Genomic DNA, 24594 nt, shown 5'->3' on the forward strand with positions numbered 1-24594 from the left:
TAGGACACACCCTTAAATAGCAACCAAGAAGTAGGTGTAATAATATATACAATTATTACTCTCATTTAAGAGCATTGTTAAGTTAAAAAAGAATTTTACCCTTAACCGGTAATTTACTGGGCAAGTCACACTATGTAAAATTAAACAGTGTTACTTTATTTAGCTTGATCGTATTACTTTTGTATTATATAAAAAGATTTGAATACTAAAAAAAAAATACTACTTTGACAGTATGAGTCCTTATATATATATATATATATATACAAAAATTGTCTAATTAGTCTAGTTGTAAAATTCTTACAGTTCCATAAAAAGAATGAATCCTAAAAATGGTTAAAAAAGAATGTATATTGCTTTTAAAATGGAAATAAACTAAACTGATCAATAGTTTGGTTATCAGGTACTTACTTGAAATGCTTGGAATGAGTGTTGAAGATGATCAGATATATGACTAGATGTAGAGAGGGTGGATAAGCTGAAAAATAAACAAAGATTTATAAAAGACATTCCTAATAAAGATTAATTCCTTATTTGGTTAAAAAAATCAAAAGAGTAATTACACTTTTTTGTTGTAAATTTAATAAATATAATATATTTGTACAATGCATAATTTTTTATAATTCCAAGAAAACATAAATATTACATTTTATAGTTCTTTTTAGGATGAAAAAAGTAAAAGTTATTTTAATTTGCTTTATAGTAAGGGTTTTATAAATTAGCAGATTATTTTAAACAACGATGACAAAAGTAACACATAAATAAAATTTGTACAGTTACAAAAAATATGAATATTTAATTTTTAATATTTTTTTTAGGATAATAAAAGTAGCTGCTATCTAGCTAATAATAATCTTTTATTATTCAATATATCAATTATAACCATGTTTGCAGGGTTAAAAAGAAGTTTTAAATTTAACAAAAAAATGCATGAGAATAAAAATATTTATTAGTAATCATAAATTACAAAGTGTTGTATAGATATAATATTATGTTACTTACCCATTAATCACCTTCTTCATCTGTCTCTACCAGCAAGTGTTGATCACCTTCACCTTCCCTATGGAGAACAATCTCACGTGGATTGAATGATTGATAAAATTGCTGAGTGGAATTGGAGTTGAGACAAAATAATGTAGCTGAATGCCTGAAAAAGCAAAAATCTATACGTTTAATAACATTTGTAATAATATATTTACACTTATACTGTTGACTTACAAGACGATAAATACATATAAAAGTTGCTAAGTGGTGATCGATTTTGATTGAACGTATATATTTTTCACTTTTTCAGGTAATTTAATAACACATACGATCAAGAAGTTATTCATAGCTGAATGATACCTATGCATCTAAAATGTCTAAAGACTTATTTTAGTGTTGTTTGTCAAATTTATCAAAACATATTAATATACAATGAAAACCTTATACAACCCTACACGTCTTCTGCAAGTTTGTACAGTTCAAGTGTAACTGAACCTCCTGTCCAAAATGTGAAACTCGATATTTTAAAGCGCCAATTGAGGTTACAGCTACTAAACGAACCAGTTGGGGTGTAGAAAGTGTCAAAAACAGCCTTTATATACACGTACTGTACCGAGTGAAGTCAGTGTTCCCACCATGTCTCACTACGTGATATATGTTTCCAAATTGTTGACACACGAAGAAGCAACAATTGAGGCAGAGTTGTTAGAGGTAGTTTTTGATGCTACGCCGTTGCAGTCGTTTGTTGAAAATCCAACTCAAGGTTAGTAAAATAAACTCAATATTTCTAACAACTAATAATATAGTGTAAATCAGGAACAAGTTATGGTTTGATATTGTTTAGATTGATAGAGCAGTATCAAGAAAACTCTTGTTTTATGTACAACCTAGGAGTTTATTACTTATTTTCCATTAGAATTTAAGCGTAATGAGATTTTTGCCTGACAATTATTTTCAGTTTATGGTTGATGGTACTACTTTATATATTTGAGTATACTTGGAGGAACATTGTTTTGATTCAATATTTCTAAACGTTTGATTGTTAATTTGGTTTGTATAATAAAATATTCATTTTTAACCAAAGTTTGCTAACGATGATTGTTTTAATACTTTTGGTTTCAAGTAAAACAAAATATTATAATCAATATTTTTGATTAAAATGTTATAAGTCTGTTTTTTTTTTCTTGTTATACATGATCTGCCAAAATAGTTAATGCACAACAGGTCAATATTTACATTTTCAAGTTTTATGATAAAATAAGAAATTTCCTGAGGCTATCATGTTAGTAGATAAGTCTGGCCGCAGGTTCGTTGAAAACTATGGCCACAGGTTCGTTGAAAAGTATGGCCACAGGTCGACTTTGTGAGTTTCCGTCTAGGTACAGGTTCGTTGAAAAGTATGGCCGCAGGTTCGACTGAGAACGTGACCACAGCTCGACTTAGAGTTTTTGTCTAATGGTCACACTGGCCACAGCTTTGTTGAAAAGTATGGAGATTCGAGTGAGAATGTGGCCACAGCTCGACTTTGTGAGTTTTTGTCTAGGTACAGGAGAATCAATATTTGTGAGCGTGGTGCGTACATGACCGAGTGCGGTGTGCACTTGGTGTTAGGATGCAGTGTATAGCTTGTGTTTGAGACATGTGTACTTGCAACTTGTGTTTGAGTGTATGGCGCTACTTACTGTGGAGATCATGGCGTGAGTATTGAAACTCTGTCAGTGTATTAGGAGGGGAGTTGAGTAAGGTCAGGTTCTGAGGTGTGCTGTGGGTAAGGTCAGTTTTGTTACCGTTGCTTATAACTCGTTTTGGACGAACAAGGTCTCAAGAGTGCAAGCCACCGCTCTGTGGTATTTCCTTGTACTGTCGTCTTCCTCAACAAGTTTGTAATATTCCTTAAAAATTCTGGTCATTATTATTAAAGGTAATGGATTAAAACATTAAAATTCTTACCAAGAGAATAATAGGTTAAAAACAACACACAAGTTTGAGGTAAAATCGTTCTTTATTCCTGAATAAACTTTATAATATATTCCCTTGTTTTCCCTACTCCCTCAAATACAATTTTCCCATTTGGGTTCTTGTTGTACTTCTCAACTTCCTCCTCTGTTAACACTGCGTTGAATCTTCTTGGAAGGAATAACTGCCCCACCTTTCCTTTTCCTTCCTCTATTTCCTACAAAATCCTATTTCAGCTAGTATTGAAGTAGACGCGGCACCCTTGGCTCCAAATAGCGTATTCTTTATCTCCACACGTCTGAACCGGAGAACTGGGTATGGTGTCGATATGACCAAATCCGTCATCTTTAGTCTTGGGAGGAACTCTGTTGTGGATTTTGAGTTAAACTGTTCTTGAAGTGAGGACATCTAAAAAATAAATTAAATATTAATCTTACTGTTAATGTTGTTGAATCATTTAGAGAACTGCATCAAGGTGCATACAAGGTGGACAGGGTGTGTACGGAACATTGCAGGTAACCTTGCTTGAAGCAGGAAATGGTAAACGTATTTATATTCCGTCTGCCTGCCTAAAATGCAAGTCGCAATCATGACACACCGAGTAACGATCTCTCTGATTCCCCGTTCACTCCAGGACATTCCTGAGCTGATCAGCCGTCTCCAACAACAGTTTCCGCATACTATACTTACAGGTACTTTCAACAATATGTTTTAGCAATTATTATTTTCTGAAAGCCTTTGTTAAATCTGTAAATAACAAATAATTTACTGTTAAAGTCACTGAGCATGTTTGTAATAACCAACTAAATGGAATATGATAAAAAAAATCTAATAATATATTTACTAATGGATTTTACATCTTGGAAAATCTATATGTTCAATGCGCAACATGGTAACTGCTTTAACGGAAAGTAAATAAAAGAAACGTCCTATAACACTTAAAACATATATTTATGCTTATACTGTTACTCACAAGACGGTAAATATACAAAACAGATGGTAAGTGGTGACCGATTTCGATTGGACACTCTAATCATCATCAGACTTAATAGGCGAAATGTACAACTGCTTTTGTATCTGACTTTATGTTAAAAAAATTTGTTGATTGTCAGAATATTCATCTTGGTTTAATGTACTGAATTGTACTAAATAGCAATATATAACTGATGCAAAAGTTATGTAATCAAAACAGATGAACTTTAAAATATATCCTGCTGTTATAAAATTGGCTTGTTTAATGTTTCAGAAATTGCATCTAACGATGATGGGGATGTAAGGATTGTGGAGCGTGCGACTTCTAACCTTCCGCGTAGAAGTGAACTACGGAAGGCATTGGGGAAGCCGTACGTTCGACCCATAGCTAGGGTGGCACCTAGAATACAACCCCGCCCTGCTGCAATCGTAACTATTGACTTGACACAGGATGATCCTGCCCCAGCTGACAATCCTCGTGCCCCTAGCCCTGTGCCATCACCACCACCTCTAGAGATGTTACCTTGGCAGCAGCATCAGGAACTCTTCCAGGAGTTGGAAAGGCAGGGAGAGGAGTTATTTTTTCAATAAAATAAAAATAAGAAAATTAATTGTTTTTAATTGTTCCTAAGTTTCTTTCCTGTACTAAATGATAACAACAAGTGTTAAAAAAAGTTACGAATCCAATCAAATATTTAGGCCTAAATGTATATATATATATATATATTGTGTAGAGTGGGCTAACATATTATAAGCTACATTTCCTACTCTAGTTAATCAACTCTTTAATGCAAACTTATGAGCAAACATTTTTGTTTAGCTAATGATCAGTTAAGGGACTCATGCAGTTAAAAAGCAAAATTATTACACAATATTAGCATATAATGTTTTGGTTATTGTTTTATAATCGGAAATTTCAAACTATCTAAAGAATATTACCTACATATTATCCCAAATAGTATAGTAATTGAACAAAATCTATGTTGCAATACAATTTGTTACAACCTAACAAAGTTGTATCAAAGCTACAAACAACAGGGTGGTCCATAAGTTAGTTGATAATTATGCATCTACCGAATTAATCTAAAGAAATGTCCACAAAAAAGTTATGAATTCAAACAAATATTTAAACGCATATATTATTATTGTGTAGAGAACAAATATTTAAACGTATATATTATTATTATTGTGCAGAGCAGGTTAATATATATCGAACAAGCAATTACTTTTGCTAACGCTCAGGGAATTTATAGAAATTAAAATCACTAAAAATTTCAAAGCTTCTAATAACACTTATACATTACGAAAGTAAATAGTAGAAAAATCCAACGTTGTGACATATGTTGCACAATAGTGTATTAAAACGAGTATATCTATTAAATTAAATACTTTATTTATAATATTTCCAGAAATAACAGTTAATACTGTAAGTTTCAAAACTATAGAATAGTAGTAGTAATATTAACAAGAGGAGCCTCACTAACATATGTAAGATTGTAAATCGCATAAAACAAATGAGCAAAGACATCACGAAATATGAGGGATTTAGAAAACAAATGTTTACATACAACAAGTTGCTACTTACTGTGTGAGCTGTATCGACGGATGGCGAAGAATAATCCTGGTCAGCAACTGCACTGCTATTTAAGCCAAACGTCTGGCTTCCTTGTTGTTACTTTTTTTCCTGGATGTCACCTTGTTCATGAAGTTGTCCTTGATGTTGACCTTAATTAAGTAAGCAACCTTGAAGGTAACTTTGAAAGTGTCCTATCTTGACCTTGAGAGTGACCTTGATTGCATTTTTCAACTTTAGTGTGACCTTGACTTTAAGGTCAAAAACCAGGAAATGTAGTTGACAAGGGCGACTACTTATTAGGGGCGTTCACCAGGACGTGCATTTGCGAAGGTTGTCTACTTTTCGAGGTTATGATTGGGCTTTTATACGGCAGCAGCGACTGTGAAACTTCAGTCACAGCCACCCTGTGCCTCCACTACGACTACCAGCCGACTCGCCTTCCTCCTTCAAGCTTCGATCTTCTCAGCCGGATGACTCCTTTATGCCTCTGCTACTGACTCTCTACCAGCTGACTCGCCTGCCTTCTTCAAGCTTCGATCCTCTTAGCTGGATGACTACCTTGTTCTGGTCGGTTTCTGCCAGCTGATCCTCAACATGATGGTTACACATCTTTGCTCCTGTTAGCAGTACCAGGTAAATTGTATATATTTAATCATGATGATCATATATCTGTGTTATTTGCTCGAGTTTTTAATTGTGGAATTCATCATATGCATCTGCATGGTACATATTCATTTATTAAGCTTACCTGCATGCGCCCTATGTGTGTGTGTGTGTGTGTGTAGCACTTTAATTTAAGAAAAAATGCACTACAAGAAACTATGAATTCTCCCTAACAATATACTACTTTATGTGTTTTTCTTTTTACAGTCAAAAAGGTGATACATCATATAATTGCGGATAACGTCTCGACGCCACCACTACCATCTGTGGGAACCATGGAAGAAGACCTCTCGCCACAAATACAACGACTATGTGTCACTGCGGCACAGTGCTACAACTGTTCAGCTTGTGGGTTGCAGTTCCCATCGCTACCTATAATGGAAAATCATCGATGCAGCGCAGAACCATGGCTGCCTTGTTTTCTGTGTAATGCTGCATACTTTAGAACACGAATGCAGTTGAAAGAACATCTCCAAAACTCCTGCATTCGTTCTTCTCGTCATCCTACTTTATTAAAAAGAAGAAGAAGTAGTTCCCCCTTTGAAGAAAAACGTCAACGCCTCATGACACCTCCGGCTGAGTCAGACAACTCCATCATCGAAGATGATCCAAGTGACTCATCAACGTCCTCATCTTTAATGTACCGGGAGGAAGACGAGGAATCTACACAACAGCAGCCGCAGCAACAGCAGCCGCAGCAACAGCAGCAGAAAGAAGAGAACATGCAGCTTGTCGAGTCCGCCCTTAAAGGTTATGCCAAAACACATCAAATCACATGTGCAAAAAACTGTGATATTGACGTCAACAGCTTCCTGCTGGAAGCTCTTCCGCTCATCGAGAAGACCCTGCAGGATGAACTCAGCTCTGTTCAAGGTGTCAAGTACACCTTGTGGCTTGAAGCTGATTATCTCAGTCCTACTGGAGAAAAAACGGAGGTGCCGAGGAACTTCAAAACTGAATCCGTTACCATCTTCAGCACAACATCTCCAGAGGATGTCAGGGACTATCTCTTCAAAGACATTGCCAAACTACAGTCTGAGCTTCAAGAACACGAAGATCGTGGCAGTGGATGGACATTTCACTCGATTCGTGGTCTAAATGCAATTTCTACAGGACTGCCGCTTAAAGGTATGTGAAATTGCCAAAGCAAATAGCACAAACTAATTCCTGTATCAATGTAAAAAATAATGATTCGTATTGCTTTAAGCATGCGATTTTATCAAAGTTTTATACAGGAAACAAAAGGGAAATAATGCCAGAAGATTTAAGTGATGTTGTTCATACCTATAACTTTAACAACTTATTTTTTCCAATGTCACTTAATGAAATTGAAAAATTTGAACGGCAAAATAATAATACTAGTGTGAATGTTTTTGCATTGGATGATCGGCAGAAAATATCACCATTGAAAATCGTCAAAAAAGAATTAGAAGATCATTTTGATCTGTTGTTAATTTCAGATAGTAAGCACAAAGACAACAAACACTTTGTATATATTAGAGACTTTGAGAAGTGTATAAGGAAACAGCTAACTAAAGACAGACATCGTATTACAATATGTAAACGATGTTTTACGTTTGTAAGGAATAATCGCTGTCAAAACACGCCAGACAAATGGCTAGAGAAGCATCAAATTTATTGTAATATATTTAAGCCTGCAGAAATTGTACTGCCTACTGCGGAAGACTCGGTGATGACATTTAAGAATATTAGCCATCACTATAAGGTCCCTATTGTTATATACGCTGACATTGAGTCAACATTAGCTCCAATAAACCAATGTGAAAACAATCCACTTATTTACAAGTCAAGTACCACAAAGGTTCAACTCCATGAAATGAACAGTTTTGCGTTTTTAGTTAAATCTGAACTTCCAGAAACGTTACTAACGCAGTGGGATATTCCTACAAAAATACAAATTTGTCGAGAAGAAAACGCAGCTTATAAACTAATGACAAGGCTAAGACAGATTGCTCAAAATATCGAAACTTTGTATAGGACGAACATTCCAATGATTGAGCTAACTGTTGAACAACAAGAGAGCTTTGATTCGAGTACAGCATGTGCTTTTTGTGAAACACAGTTTTCAGACACAGTAATTAAGGTCCGTGACCATGAACACCTGACAGGATTGTACAGGGGAGCATATTGTCAGAAATGCAATATTAATCTCAAGGTGCCATCCTTTGTGCCAATAGTATTCCATAACTTGGCTGGGTATGATAGTCAGTTTCTTATACAAGTACTAGGTTTGTTTAATAGTCGGATATCAATAATCCCAAGCAGTTCTGAAAAGTTTATATCATTTTCTGTGTTTGTTAACAAATTTCATTTTAATAAAATTGAAAATTGCATTTATTTCAGGATCTTCCCAATCTTGAGCGAGGTGGTTTCTATGATGCTGTAGACGAATTTGTGGCTCAGAGTTTTTTGACGGTAGGATTTTCATGTTCTGAGTGATGAGTGGTTGGAAATCATTAGTCAGCCGTGGTGTTGCAAAAAAATCGTCAATTCGTTTGCGAAAGAACGTAATAGTGCTTAGACAATCGATGGAAATTTCAATTTGCATCCACCACTTTTTATCAACAATGTACATTGACGGTGTAAAGGAAGAGTCCATTTCCAATCCGATCAAGACGTACAAGCTATCAGACAAATGGAATTTGTTTTTTACTAAAATTGAAGACTCGAAATAGCCAATACTTGTGTTGTATGAAAGAGGCGAAATACATTGTACCTTGTTTTTCTGCACATCCTGTTGACTGTAATAGTAGTTCACCACGGTAGAAGGAAGAGTCAATGTACTAATGTTTGTTGTAAGAGTCGTATCAGCAGTATTGAAGTCCTTGGAGGTGAGACTAGCTGTTGTAGCGGGTGTTGCATGCAGTGGAGTAGGTCTGACTCGACGACGTTTCACATTCTTGTCCACGTTAGGAGGAGGCAATTTTCGTTTACTAACAACGTTCTCTAGTCTAGTGAAATCCATGACACCACTGACTCACATACAAACGTGTACTGACATGTACTGCACTCCCCCCACCACTATATCTCCAACGCGGTGTCAGAATGTTCGAATAATTTATGGGTGGGCGGAGCATGATGTGATTGGGTTCCATCAAACAAAGGATGAATCCGTTTATGTTCTTGATCCCACACAAATTTTGAACCTATACTTGTTATTTGTAATCCATGTGCCCAATACACTAAGTGACGTGGTCGATATTCAAGATTTTCTCCACCATAAACTGCTAATCCACTAAAAACCTTTGGATCAGCTACGATAAAAGGCCGCTTAGGATCATTTAATAATAATTTAAATTCTTTTTCGTTAAACTTTACCATTTGACCATCATAAGTTAAAGATTGTTTAATACTCTCTTGTGCAGAGACAAGTTCAGATTTCATCGCATCAATCACTGTTTTATTTTGACTAATTACACTCTCTAGCACATTAACACGGTTCACAAGCTCATCTATCTCTTCACGTCTAACGTAGAACCTGTTCAAGAATCGTCTATTTACAGAGTCATGCTCCTCTTCAGGGTCTGCCACAAATCGTACGCGTTTGTTTCCTACATCATAATGTTCTAAATGTTCACGATACCTGCTCAATGTATGCGGGAACAAAGGGTTACCAAACTTATCATTCACGTTACGAAACATAACTGATCTATTGCCAGAGAGGAGGCTTGTTTTATATCCAACTATTATGTTTATTATCAAAACCTAACCATTTTACATAGCTTTTACCTGCTCGTCGTTTCAACACCTTTGCCACCAAATACACATCTGGATATTTTGTTTTTTGTAATTCCTGAGCATAAAACCCTCCTTTTATTTCGTTTCCGTCAATATCACGAAGGTAATAAACATATGGTATAGTTTTGCGTATTTTCACTACTGTAAACAGTTCCGTACTTCAAGAAGGCGTGTACCCTTTGCAAATATAGTCTTGTACTTGGAAACTCTAACAACATCGTTTATTTTAAATTTAGCAGTGGCGCTATCACTTTCTGTAGCATTAACTTTTTTAACAAAAGTTTTTCATCTATTTTTTTTACGTCAATCGGTTTTATAGCAGTTGTGCGGTGAACTCGAGAATTGTATTTTAATAACAGTTTTGGTAAAATATTTACCCACTTGTACGTTCCTTGTACACCAAACTCTTTCCACATCCAATTTTTCAACGTCCTATTAAAACGTTCGGCTGCAAAAGCTTTTAATGGAGTGAACGTACTATAGTGATTTATATTTTTATTTTTCATTAACTTTTGGAATTCTTCGTTGTAAAACTCTTTACCATTGTCAGTATGAAGATTCTTGGGTATTTGATGGCTCCTGATTGAATATCTTTTTCATAGCATTAGTAACATCTTTTCCTGATTTACTTTGTACACCCACTGCCCATGCGTACTTTGTAAGCACATCAATGACTGTTAAAATATATTTTTTACCATTGTTAACTCTTGCAAATGGTATCATAATAACAAGATCAGCCTGCCATAAATCATTTATACCTTTAGTGTACACCTTCCGACGCTTAAAGTTTTTTCTCACCTGTTTATGCAGCTCACTGATGATGCCACGTTTACTGTCGACAGTGATGTTTCCCTTCATAGTACTTACCTTACACTGACATTGTGTAAAGAGGGAAAGATTAAAAAGAGCAGTTTACAGTAAAAAAATATGTTTATTAACATATCGAGTTACACACAAAGGCGAGTTACACATAGCAAACGTTATGAAGTTCATTTTCACTCATTTTCGGAAATTCAAAACATCCACATTCATCACGTCCACAATCGTCGCGTCCATCTTCAAATTCTTTGTTGACTTTCTTTTCATCACATCTTTTGGCTTTCTTTCGTTCCTCTTCCTGTGACTGTGCCTTGAATCGAATAAATCTGCAAAACGGTGAGTGTTGTTCATGTTCAAATGCAGGCATATCAGTTTCTTCCGAACTCATCAATACCACTCCACAATAAATGCATTTAGTGTTGTCGTTTGTGCTACACATTCGAATAAATCCATTTTCAGACAGATCTTTTGCGCTTGGCAATGTTTGCTTCCAGTTGACATAAGTTTTCTCTCTAATTTCTGGGTTGTTCAAGTCTATTTTTTCTAAGTTTGATTCACACCATTCAGCGATTCCTTGAACAGCTCTTTGAGTACAGTAGAATCCAGGGGCGTAGATGTTGTGAAACAAGCAGGATTTACCTGAAAGTTGAACTCTTGCATTCTCGTTGTTTTGACCATCTCCAAGCTCGAGCAGTGGATCACGTGGTAGAGATGGACATCCCAGTAGTTCAAGACTAACTACTGCACGATCATAAAGATTTCCTCCAACACTTTAGCTTTTTCAGTTGTTGTCGCAAACAAAACGTGAACGTCACGACAAATTTGTATTAGAACAGATGTAAAGTTTTTATAGGCTGTAGATCCATGCATATAGTAGAGACCGTGAAAATGCGTACTCATCCATTTGTTGTGATAGTCATAAGTGAAGTTGTTTGCACTACATTGCATTTGAAGCTGATCCTGTGGAGGTTCAAATATCCAATGTTGAACAGATTTTGATTCAATATCAATCACTGACAATTCCTTGATTATAACTTGTCGATCCTTACTGAGAAAAGCGGTAAAATCGATTACTCCTTTTCTAATCATGGTTGCAGAACAATACACGTCTTTACACAATACTCTTCTGCGTTGAACTAACGTTTTCCATTTCAAATTTCCAGATTTATACATGCACGTACCTGTGGTAAAACCCGGTTAGTCGAGTTTCCTGACCAGACTTTTCGAAGGATCATAAATAAAAGATTTGTCATGGATTATCAGACAATATGCAGCTGTGTTTTCAGGGATGTCTTCTTTTGTTTCAAATTCCAACCGGATGTCCTCTGATGCTGTTTTTATAGATTCATTTTGTTTGGAACAGTCAATCACTATAATTGGAGCATAGTTTTTGAACTGAGATTTTGTCATCAACGGTTGTGCGATGCTGTTATAGTAGGACTCTTGAAATCTTGCATACATATCATAAAGCACAGCATAGTGATTACTTTTTATGTCCAGCTTCAAATCGTCATATGGATAACTTGTTGAGTTCAAGTGAAGCTTTAAGTTTGTCAACGAGCAGTGATCAAAATGAGCAGCATTTGTTTTTAAATTATTTTTTCGATCTGTTTGAAAAGCTATAATTACATAACGCGGGCGCTCAATCTGTGATGCTGTTTTCACAGTCCAAGAATGTTGTCTTGTCTTGGGTAACACTGGGTATTCGTACAGCTCCCACGATCGATATTCAACAGGTACACTTGCTCCTCGTTTCATATGTTTTAACAATGTGATTTGCTGCGTACTATCAAGTGTTACATAAGGTATTCTCCAGCTTAATCGTTCTAGCTTGACAGTGATCTCTTCAGGAGTCACATCTGTAGCATCAGATGATGTCCATTTTACAGCATTTTTATCACTTGCAGAACGAATGAGCACAAGCTCATGTCGTGCGTTAACGATGATTTTCTTGTAGTCTTCGGTAAAACCAAATAAACTGTTCAAAGGGATACAAAAATTGAAGTTCCCCTTTGAATCAATTGCGTCATCTTCCAAGACTCCTCCTATTGAACTAGCTGTAGAAACCCAACCTGCATTGGTTAACGCCTTCAAGTCGTTTTCATTAAAAGAAGCGTATCCTTTAAGTGTTGTACTGATTCCAGGATTCCTCACCCGATCGATTACACTGCCATTGATTTCATATCTAATTTCATCAAACAAGTAGTTGAACGCATTGTTGATTAATTTTGTACTTGTCGGCGGAGCAGTTCCGTCCATCTTCAGTAGTTTTCCTTCAACGTACAAATAGCTCATTGACGGAATTACACAAAGATCTTGTTGTTGAATAGGTAAGCGTATTTCATCATTATTATTTAGAGTCATTGATGCATAAGGTAGATGTGAATGCCATTCTACATGAGTGATACTCTCGTCGAATGGTGTACTCTGTAGAATATTGAGTGTATCCATATTATTGCAGCGGTGTCAAACCAAGTGAAATGAGAAACTGTCGGTTCTTCGATGTTAATTGTTTGACTGATCGAACAATACTAACAGATTTTTCCTTGCTTCCCCTCAAAGAAGGTTTCTTAGCGGAGGTGTTGCGGAGCGTGGCATATACGTATCCCATGATTGAGAGCGATGACGAGAATGCTTGTTTGTTCTTTAGAGCAATCTTTTTATATGCAATCGTATTGATATTCGTTCACCTCGAAAATTTACTAGTTTTGCATTTTGATCAACAATTCTTAGTGTTATATTTTCAATAACATGTGTTGTGATTGGAAGGTAGATTACAGGTGAAGGCACCTCTAGAATCCTGTAGCCTGCTGGCACGTTCGGAAAAAATTGATAAACAGTATGTTCGGATTTTCCATCCACGTACGATCCCGTGGCCACGTTGCACTCTATTCTTACTACATTTATATTCGATATATCCACAACACCAGCTGTTGTGATTTTCTCATTAGCTTTAATAATGTTGTTCTCTTTGAACCCCAACAGTCTTCCAATTGAGTCTGGTTTGCTAGAATCTACATCAAAGGTAGCTTTGATTGAGGTTTGCAACGTATTATTATTTGTTGATATAATTATGTGATATGGCTTCTGTGGCGTAGAAAGTTTGCCTATCCTGTGGCGAATATATTGCGCAATATCATTTACTTCATAAGCACCGACTGGAATTTCAAAACTATTCCCATTATCAAAATGAAATTTGTTATTTGTTACATCAACATTTGGAATGGAGTTATATGATTCAAAGCTCAACAAACCTATTTGATATTCATCATTCTCGTTCAGTTCAATAGGTGGAAAGAAGTCTGCAGTTATCGTCGATTCAGTACCTCCAAAAGCAAGTATTATTGACATTACAACGTGTTGACTGTCAGAAAGGCTAGACACAAATGACCACATATCTCACTATTATCATGTATGCTTTGATAACCAGTTCTGTTATATATTGAAATATATGTTCCCTTCAAATATTTTTGTATTTCAACTGGTGGACGCAGATCACCGTAACTATCAAAATAATCAACTCTATCACCATATTTTCTATAACATACCCAATGTGTGCCATTTCCACTTGTTGTATCAAGGTTTACAATACTTGATTCTTGCCTCCAAGGTCTTGCAGGTAAAGCGTTCAGCATAAACACTCCTCTAAATTTTGGAATCTTTAACTTTTTGGCCAATTTAATAAGTTCTAGATTGTTTAGTGCCCTGTCAGGCAAGAGCTTTACAAGTTTTTTGCCTGCTTTACATAGGGGGTCATATAGAGACCTAATCCTTTTTTAAATGGCTTAAGATATAAACCTTTTCCTTGGCGCAAAGCAATAGCTTCCATAGTTTTGTTATGACGTTGAAGCTCCAACAACTGTTTTCTTGCTTCTTTAATTTCAGCCACTGTTTTTGCAATTCCAGCTGCACCACCCGCAAGGCTTCCAATTTCACTAAGTCCAGCAAATATTGGTAACAAAGGTAACACCCCACCACTTTTTGGAAGTGGAAGCACACGTTCCTTTTTCCACTTAATGTTTTTCCTCTTATTCTTCAACATTTTACGAATTGACTTTAGAGCAAATAGTGCAGTTTTTTCAAGATTTTTTCCTTGTATCGATGTATTCTTCTTGATACCAGCTCCACGTATAGCTAGACGGGCTTGATTAACAATGCTGCTAAACGGAATCTTTTTCATTCCTTGTTTCTTTCTTCTCGCAATTCGTCCTCCTATTTTAGTTTTCGTGTTCATTGCAGATGTTACCAACCAAGAAGCAGCCTTTTCACCCCACGGAACGTCTTTTGAATTATATCTTGCCCAAGCTTTATCAGCTAACACTTGATCAGCCTTTAGTCGTGAAGATACGTCTTTGTTATTGTGATATGCAATATCGTGCTCTTTACAAGCTTCGTCTAAAGGGTTTATACCTTTATCCCCACGTGACAGCCGATCCTGTAATCTGGTTCCAGGTCCACAGTAGTTATATCCCAACAGGTGTAGTTCAAATGGGAGAGCGTTAATAGCTTTGTTAATCAGTCCTCTTCCTCTAACACCTCGTCGCATACTGAACGGCGTATATACTGATTGCTTCAATCTCATCACTCAGTATTTGTTAGAAACTCTGAGCGAGATGAAGTTGACAAAGCAACACGATTCTTTTGAGGTTGACAACAATTTCGATACTCTAGCCAACGCGTTATCGAGCCAAACAAATAGTCCTCAACGTAAGCACGGTCCTTTATTACAAAACAGCATAAGATGCATAACTTGCGGACCATCAAATTGTGGAAAGACAAACGTCATGTTCAGTTTACTCACCCATCCAAATACTCTGCGTTTTGAAAACATTTATATTTTTAGTAAATCTTTACAACAACCCAAATACAAGCTACTCTCTTTGATTCTACAGCACATTCCTGAGATAAATTACTTTGCTTATGAGAACAGTGATGATATACCCAATCCAGAGGCAGCTAAGAAGTATTCAATTATGATTTTTGATGATGTCGCATGTGACAGCCAGAACCAGATGAGAGCATATTTTAGTATGGGTCGTCATAAGAGTGTCGATTGTTTCTACCTCACCCAGTCTTACACTCGAATACCTAAACATCTACTACGTGACAATGCAAACATGCTGATACTGTTCAAACAAGATGAAATCAATCTTAAACATATTTATGATGAACATGTGAATAATGATATGACTTTTTCCCAATTCAAAGAGTTATGCAATAACTGTTGGAACAAAGGTAAATACAGCTTCATCATGATCTGTAAGGACTTTGATTTGTTTGCTGGTCGTTACAGGTGTGGACTAGACACATTTGTGACTGATATATAACATAACTTATAATTTTAAGTAACAGTCAATGAACATGTTTCGCAGAGAAAAGATGCTCCAAAGAAGACGAAGGACAAAACGTTTCCAACAGCCAAAGAAAAAGCAAAGTAGTATATCACAAAACATAGCAGTGAAAGAAGAATTACAAAAGCTAGTTTAAGCAGTGCGTGGCAAGTATCAAGAGATACGCCGCAACGAAGATGAGAAGAGGAGTTCATTGGAGATCGGATCCAAACCATTCGTTGAACCATTACAAAAAGCAGTGGTTGAAAGTTTGAAGTCCTTTGTTCATCCAAAAATAGAAATAAAGAAAGAAGAGGTGAGTAAAGAGGTTACAACACACAACGACATGTCTACTCAAACAGAAGATAGACTATCACCTGAAACTTATCTACTTCGCTTGGCTAGTCCAGACTACAAAGATAAATTAGACTTTGTCTATGGAGTTCGTCCAAATGGTAGCGGTGGAACTCTTATTGGAGACTCAAAGATTACGTTTTTACAATCTGAGGTGTTTGTTAAGAACAAAACGTTCAAATTATCTCAAGGTCTTTTAGAACTACTTTTCATGAAAGATCCAAAGTTGTACAAACAAAATGATTTATCCACATACAAAGAAATCCTAATACTTACCAACGCGCACCTTCAATCGTACTCTTTTGGCAAACATATAAATTCAAACAAAGGGAAAAAATATACTTCAGTAATTTCCCCATTATTCTATTCAAAACCAACAGGTAGCGGTTTGCATCAGTACACGTTTTACAATCAGAACGTCAACACACTAGTGGACAGATTAAGACTACTAGTTATGTCACAATCTGCCGGTCACACCGCTCATGACACTGAAATTTCACAAATATTAAGGCTGCTACAACAGAATAAAATAATCGCTTAGATGGATACAAAACGAGTTTCAATTGATAACATCCCCATTTATTGGGTCTACAAACCACCTAAAAAGGACAAAGAAGATTTAACCTGGATGCAAGTGGCATTGGATGAACTTCGATTCCACAACAGGCTGGAGAGCATTTTGAAGATGAAACTGGATCATATAAAAGTTTGCGACAAGGACTATCATACCACATATACACAATGCTTGCTTAAAAAGTAAAGTATTTTATTACCTGATAATGTATTTTCTTTTTTCCTTATTCAAAGCATCCCACGAATTCTCCTAGTTGATGGAGTTTCAATACTCACGCCATGATCTCCACAGTAAGTAGCGCCATACACTCAAACACAAGTTGCAAGTACACATGTCTCAAACACAAGCTATACACTGCATCCTAACACCAAGTGCACACCGCACTCGGTCATGTACGCACCACGCTCACAAATATTGATTCTCCTGTACCTAGACAAAAACTCACAAAGTCGAGCTGTGGCCACGTTCTCAGTCGAACCTGCGGCCATACTTTTCAACGAAGCTGTACCTAGACGGAAACTCACAAAGTCGACCTGTGGCCATACTTTTCAACGAACCTGTGGCCATAGTTTTCAACGAACCTGCGGCCAGACTTATCTACTCATGTTTTTAGACTTTTTATTTTGTGGAAAATTAGCTGATTGCAGGCCCTGATATTATAAATTTGAAAGTTTGTGTATTTGAAGTCCACGCATTAATGGTTGGATTGGGCTAAATTTTTGCAGGTCGTATTTTTGATTATAGACATATTCTTAAAAATCTGTTCGGACCATAGTGGCTCTGGAGTTTTCTATCTTATGACTAAAAAGATGAATTTTGTTAGCTATACTAAACAAGTTAGTTCTATGATCATAGTAATATTATAAATGTTAAAGTTTTGTGTGTTTGTTTGTTTGTTTGTATGTTTTATGTTTAATCATGCATTAACTACTGGTCGGATTGTGTTGAAATTTAGTATGATGATAGCTCACATTCCCGAGTAACATATAGACATATTCTTGCCTCAAAAATCCTTTTGGGCTCCGCCCCAGCGGCTCTAGAATTTCCCATGTTAACCTTATGAGTATTTATATTTAAAAGGAATTAAATAATTTTGCCAGCTGTTACAACTACACAATTTGTTTCTATGATATTCAATAGCATTACAAAATTTTACAGTTTACCAACAGGGTGCAGCACCATTAGTTCTTTATACATTTATAACAACAGCTAGTTTGAACCAAGCAGCAACAAAAACCTGAGTGTGAGAACTTGACTTCTTTTATTGTTTAGGTGAAGTGGTAGAACATTATGGCTAAGGTAGATGTTCTATATACTATAGTATACCGTAGATTATAGTAAACCAAATTTTCTCAAAATGTGTCCTCTCTAATTGCAAATGCAAAGCACGAGTATTTAACTACAATAAGCATTGTTTGTACTCAGCTAGTATTCAATAGCTACAAGTTTTATCAATAAACAGTTTTTACAATTATGACAACACAGCAACAGCTGTATAATACACAATGAGAACTGTCAAAAATGTTTACAAATGTTTAACCTAATAATTTGTGATATTGTGGTATTAATAGTATACTTTTTCCTGTTGTTTAGGTGTAGTGGTAGGACGTTATGGTTATTATAGATGTGTTTATGCTGCTAAGGAACCCAATTTTCTCAGTGACCATTGCAAATGTAAAGCACGAGTATAACTGCAATAAGAATGTTATACTTATAAACCATATACGAAAGACGGATACCTAGCTTTTACATACAAGCAAACATTGTTCATATAAGAGGAAAACCCCTAACATAACAGTGATTTTTCAATAAATTTTCAAAATACATAACATACATAACTTATTACAGTTAAGTCTGGTGTTGGAATATTTTCGGAAGCAACAGGTGAACTCACGAGACCGTATAGACCACCACAATCCACGCCATCTGGGTTGGGAGAAGATGTCTTTGAACTATCGGGTGGATTCATGAGCCCGAGCAGTCCACCACGATCCACGCCATCTGGGTTGAGAGAGGATGTCTATGATCCATCGGGTGGATTCATGAGCCCGAGCAGTCCACCACGATCCACGCCATCTGGGTTGAGAGAGGATGTCTATGATCCATCGGGTGGATTCATGAGCCCGAGCAGTCCACCACAATCCACGCCATCTGGGTTGAGAGAGGATGTCTATGATCCATCGGGTGGATTCATGAGCCCGTGCAGTCCATCACGATCCACGCCATCTGGGTTGAGAGAGGATGTCTATGATCCATCGGGTGGATTCATGAGCCCGAGCAGTCCACCACAATCCACGCCATCTGGGTTGAGAGAGGATGTCTATGATCCATCGGGTGGATTCATGAGCCCGAGCAGTCCACCACAATCTACGCCATCTGGGTTGAGAGGGGATGTCTATGATCCATCGGGTGGATTCATGAGCCCGTGCAGTCCACCACGATCCACGCCATCTGGGTTGAGAGAGGATGTCTATGATCAATCGGGTGGATTCATGAGCCCGAGCAGTCCACCACAATCCACGCCATCTGGGTTGAGAGATAATGTCTATGATCCATCGGGTGGATTCATGAGCCCGTGCAGTCCACCACGATCCACGCCATCTGGGTTGAGAGAGGATGTCTATGATCCATCGGGTGGATTCATGAACCCGAGCAGTCCACCACAATCCACGCCATCTGGGTTGAGAGAGGATGTCTATGATCCATCGGGTGGATTCATGAGCCCGAGCAGTCCACCACAATCCACGCCATCTGGGTTGAGAGAGGATGTCTATGATCCATCGGGTGGATTCATGAGCCCGTGCAGTCCACCACCATCCGCATCATCTGGGTTGAGAGGGGATGCCTCTAAAGCATCGTGTGGATACATGAGCCCAAGCAGTCCACCACAGTCCACACCGTCTCGTTCAATAAAGTCTTCCGGTTTAACTGACTGGTTTGAACCTCTATCACCTGGCCCGTCGGCAGGGGATCAACAGCCTAGTCGCTGTTTGACAAGATTGCGCAAAAAGAAAGATAAATTAACTTTCTTATTTGAAATAAACATAAAACTTTGAAAAAATGTGTTTGAACAAAACCATCTACAACCCTGTGTGATTGCGCTATACAAATACTTTAAACGTTACAAGTTTATACTAATCAATTGAATAAAGTATGTACTATTTAACAACTAGAAAAAAAGAAAAAAACAACAGCTTCCATTAGACTAAAAATGAAAACATCTTGTTGGTCATCAAACGGTTGGACTGTTTAAATATTTTACTAAAGCATAAACTAAAAATTATTAGTTAATATGGTTTAAGCTAATCATGATTTTTTTTGTCTTGTGGTTGCTTGTGGAAAATATGTTTTTAGACATGGAGAAATACAGCAGTGATAGGAATTAAAAATTCATAGTTTTCCTAATGTAGGTTGAAGTAAAACTATGACTGCAGCTCTTATAGACTGACTAAGAATAATTTGTTACCAATATCTATACATTTACTTCCCACATATTATCTCTATAAAATTACTCATCACAAGACACCAATTGTGATAAAGTGTAAAATCTTTAGAAATATTATGTGACACCTAAAAAGTAGATATCTCTGATTCTTAGAACATGTGACAACAACAAATTAATACAAGCGAAATAAATTACAGGTACTTCAGTTTTGAACCCATCAGTAACATGAGCTAATGTCATAAAAATGATTTGATACAAAACTTGTATGTTTACTTATAGACCAAATCCCACAGTCCTTTAAGTAAAAACAGTATGCTGGTGAATAATGTAGACTTGTATGTTAGTTCACATATACTATGATAGTTCACCAGCTTGTTTTCAGACACAAAAAGATTGATAGGTATTAAAGCATTGATTACAAAGGATACATTACAATCTTAATGGGTCGTATAATTCTATTTGTAGGATAGATCACTTACTACTAACACTATCCTATTGCTTATAACTTGTTTACTGATATGGTGCCAATTGTAATTGTTGTTTGTTTCAGGTACTGATTGTTATTAATGTCTTTTTTAAACACTAATTATAGTTATTATCTGTTCCAGATGGTACAATAACACACAGGATAAGATAAGGTATTAGATAAGGTATCAGGCAGGCTATAAATAATGTAAGTAAAACCATTTTATCTTTCACAGTTGTTTTCCTCTTTTCCCCCAACTAGATATTTGATATATTACTTTAGCATAAGTACCAACATATAAAAGTATGGTTATATCATTTAAGAAGAACAGCTAGCAGAAGAGCAGTCAATTAACAGACTACAGCTCCTACATACACAATACATAAAGTGAGGTTATGTTACTTAGCAGAAACAGTTGACAGCTACAATATTTTATTGATTTATACATATGGTTAATACCAACATAGACAAATAACTGCTATCATAGCTCAATAGCTAAACAATTAACCATCATCTAAAAGACCTGAGTTCCATCCTCAGTCAAAGCACACAATTCTTATCAACAAAATAGTTTAATAAAGATACCTACATATGCAATACATAAAAAGGTCACATGATCAACTGGTAACTCCTATGTAAACATAAAACTACCCCTAACAATTAGAAATACCCCAAAACTACCCCTAACAACCCCTAACATTCAAACATATATGTATTCACTATCCCTGAGGATAAAACTATAACACTAGGGGTGGTTTTGGGCCCGATCTGGGTGGATCCTACTTCTACACTCGCGTTTATCCCAACAGACTATGAGTGGTTCCGTGTAGTGATCTTGTTCGACTCCCAAACCCTCGCTTTGAGCAAAGAAGTCTATCGGCTTTCCGACGGAAGCCGTGTCGTGGTTGACCTTGACGACACAGGTGCAGGTCTACCTCTCGTTTCTCCTAGAAGTCAGCAGTCTCAGTCATACCCGGCGACGGAGGTGACCGAAATTGATAACATCTCCATTGACGATCTCCCACCTGTTGCGCCCGTGGCAGGTCCTCCGTCGCTTTCACCTCGAGCCTCCGTTTGAGTCTACAGTCTACATCATCGTCCAACCCTTCTCGTGCTTACAGTTGGTCGCCTTTATGTTTCCATCAACGTTGCAGCCAATAAAGGTATTCCCTTTAACTCAAACAGATGCATGAACACATGTCTGGAGCTAGAGAATAAATTATAATGTTTCTTGAAATTCAATTTATTTCCCCAATTTTAATGAGAGAACTTACTAGATTAGTTTGTTGCCAATTACCGTCCAAACGACAGGATACACTTTATGACTAGATTTACTCGTTACCCTTGCATGGTCGGCAATAACTCTGTGGGTATATATGTGAGAGCATTTTGGTTAATAACATCATTCTGTTGCCTGCCTGCAGAAGAGCCATGGACCCCTGCCTCAGAAAGACCACTAAGCCGATGAAGCCGGTGGCTGGAGTGAAAAGGTCAAAACTTCTCCAGGAATTGAATGGGGAAATCAGGGAAGAATCTACTGTCTCCAAGATATCTCAATCTAAGACAATTCAAGAGCCTGAACCTTCTTCTGCAACTTCTTCTGGACCTTCTTCTTCTGCTGCCAACACTTCAAAGCCTCTGCATGTCTCCAAGATATCTCCAGAGCCTGGATCGTCAGCTTCTGTCTTCTAAAATATTCAAGAGCCTGGACCTTCTTCTGGACCTTCTTCTTCTGCTGCCAACACTTTGAAACCACCTCCATCATCGCCATCGTCTTCTTCTTCTTCTTCATCATCCTCATCCTCGTATTCTACGTCATCGCCCCGAAAACAAAGAAATATGTCCCCTCTATCCATGTTACTTTCTCCCTTGATTGTCTCCTTACTATCCCCTATCAAATCTCCAGAAAAGCCATCTCCTCCCAAAGATAAGCCGTCTCCTCTCAAAAATAAGTCATCTCCTCCCAAAGATAAGCCGTCTCCTCTCAAAAACAAGTCATCTCCTAACAAAGATAAGTCATCTCCTCCCAAAGATAAGCCGTCTCCTCTCAAAAACATGTCATCTCCTAACAAAGATAAGTCATCTCCAAAACCTCAAGCACCTAACCTAACTCTTCCTAATTTAAATCCACCCTCAAACCAGATTACCAACCTAGATTCTCCTGAAATTACCATTCCAATACCTCCACCGAAATCCCTCCCTGCTGCACCTGCTGTTGTGAGAAAACTATTTGATAAACCCGAATCCTCAAAAGAATCCCTTCCCTCACAAAAAACCCCTCCTGAAAAAATGCAAAAACTAATGGCAAAAAGACGAGCAGAATTTAAGACCAAGCCGCAATGTACTTATATTTTCCAAAAAGGGGTGAAAAAAGGTGAGCGTTGTGAAAAATCCTGCTTTTCCGATACCAAATTGTGTAGCCTCCACACTAAGGGGAAAAGCAGGATGGTACGCGCCCAACCTAAAAGCATTAATAATAATCCTGTCACAGAAAATCCTCCATCATTTGAAAGACCAAGACCATCAATTATTGTAAAAACTCAGGCTCAGGAAAAATTTTGTTTATCTGATCCGGCACCGAGCACCTCACGTGTTTTTGTGATAGACAAGATTTTACCTAGCCAACCACGGACGTCAGGCTTTGCTCGATCCTGTCGTCCACCACAAATGATAGCGAAAAAACCAGAATTAATAGGTTACCTAAAAACAGAAAGTTGGAAATTCTAATGATGACACCTAATGGTGAAGTTATTTTAAAAGAAGAAAATTACAGGTTCCGCCTTAAATTACCAAGAGGCGTGGCCATCCCGAATACACCACACCGATACTACATATATCGTGATCGGTCTTCGGGATTGGTATGAGTAACATTGTAAATTGGTTTTTAGTTTCAACGTGTTTATTATTTTCTTGATTTTCCTTTAGTATGCAAAAATTGGGAACGCATTTGTTGTATCATAACAAATGCGTTTCCAATTTTTGCATTCAAAGAGTGACCTTGAGATTTACCCTAAACAGAGCTTTTCAACCTATTTCATCATAAAGAATAGGAACACATTTGTCATACCCTAATAATGTGTTCCTAAAGTTTTGTGTATAATATATTTAGACCAAGTTATATTCAACATTTTAATCGTTCATGTTGTACAATAAAGATTACATTTCTTCAATGCCATGCTGTATAACTTAACAATTCAAGGTAAAATATATACTTATTTGTAATAACTTTCTCAGGCTAATTCCTCCATATTTATTCTATGGTTTTTGAACTCTAATCTTTATACTTAAACTTTAAATTATTCTTGGACTTTCAAATTAAATCAAAATAGCATTTATTTCGCCAAAATATTTACTTCATATTAGTTCAATACAAAAAATGTTTACAATATTGTTTATATTTTGTCATCATTTGTTTTTTTCTATTTAGACAAAAATAAAATGTCCTTGAATTTTATTGTTTAGTTTTTCTTATGAAAACCTTATCTATTGTTAATATTTCAAATCATTTTAGGTACTCATACTTAAATCTAATATAGCATTTATGATAAAGTACCATTTTTTAAGACCAAACAGTCATAGAATATTGTTTAAGCTTAATAACTGTGCCTAAACAATTAGGTCAAGGTCAAACTGAAGATTTTTTTAAAAACAATAAAATAGTTACATATTTTATGATTCACTCTCTGAACAAAATGATAA

Source organism: Macrosteles quadrilineatus, unplaced genomic scaffold, assembly GCF_028750875.1.
Source record: "Macrosteles quadrilineatus isolate MER2022 unplaced genomic scaffold, UCM_ALF_1.0 Scaffold_2__2_contigs__length_208266976, whole genome shotgun sequence".
In the NCBI taxonomy this organism is placed as follows: Eukaryota; Metazoa; Arthropoda; class Insecta; order Hemiptera; family Cicadellidae; genus Macrosteles; species Macrosteles quadrilineatus.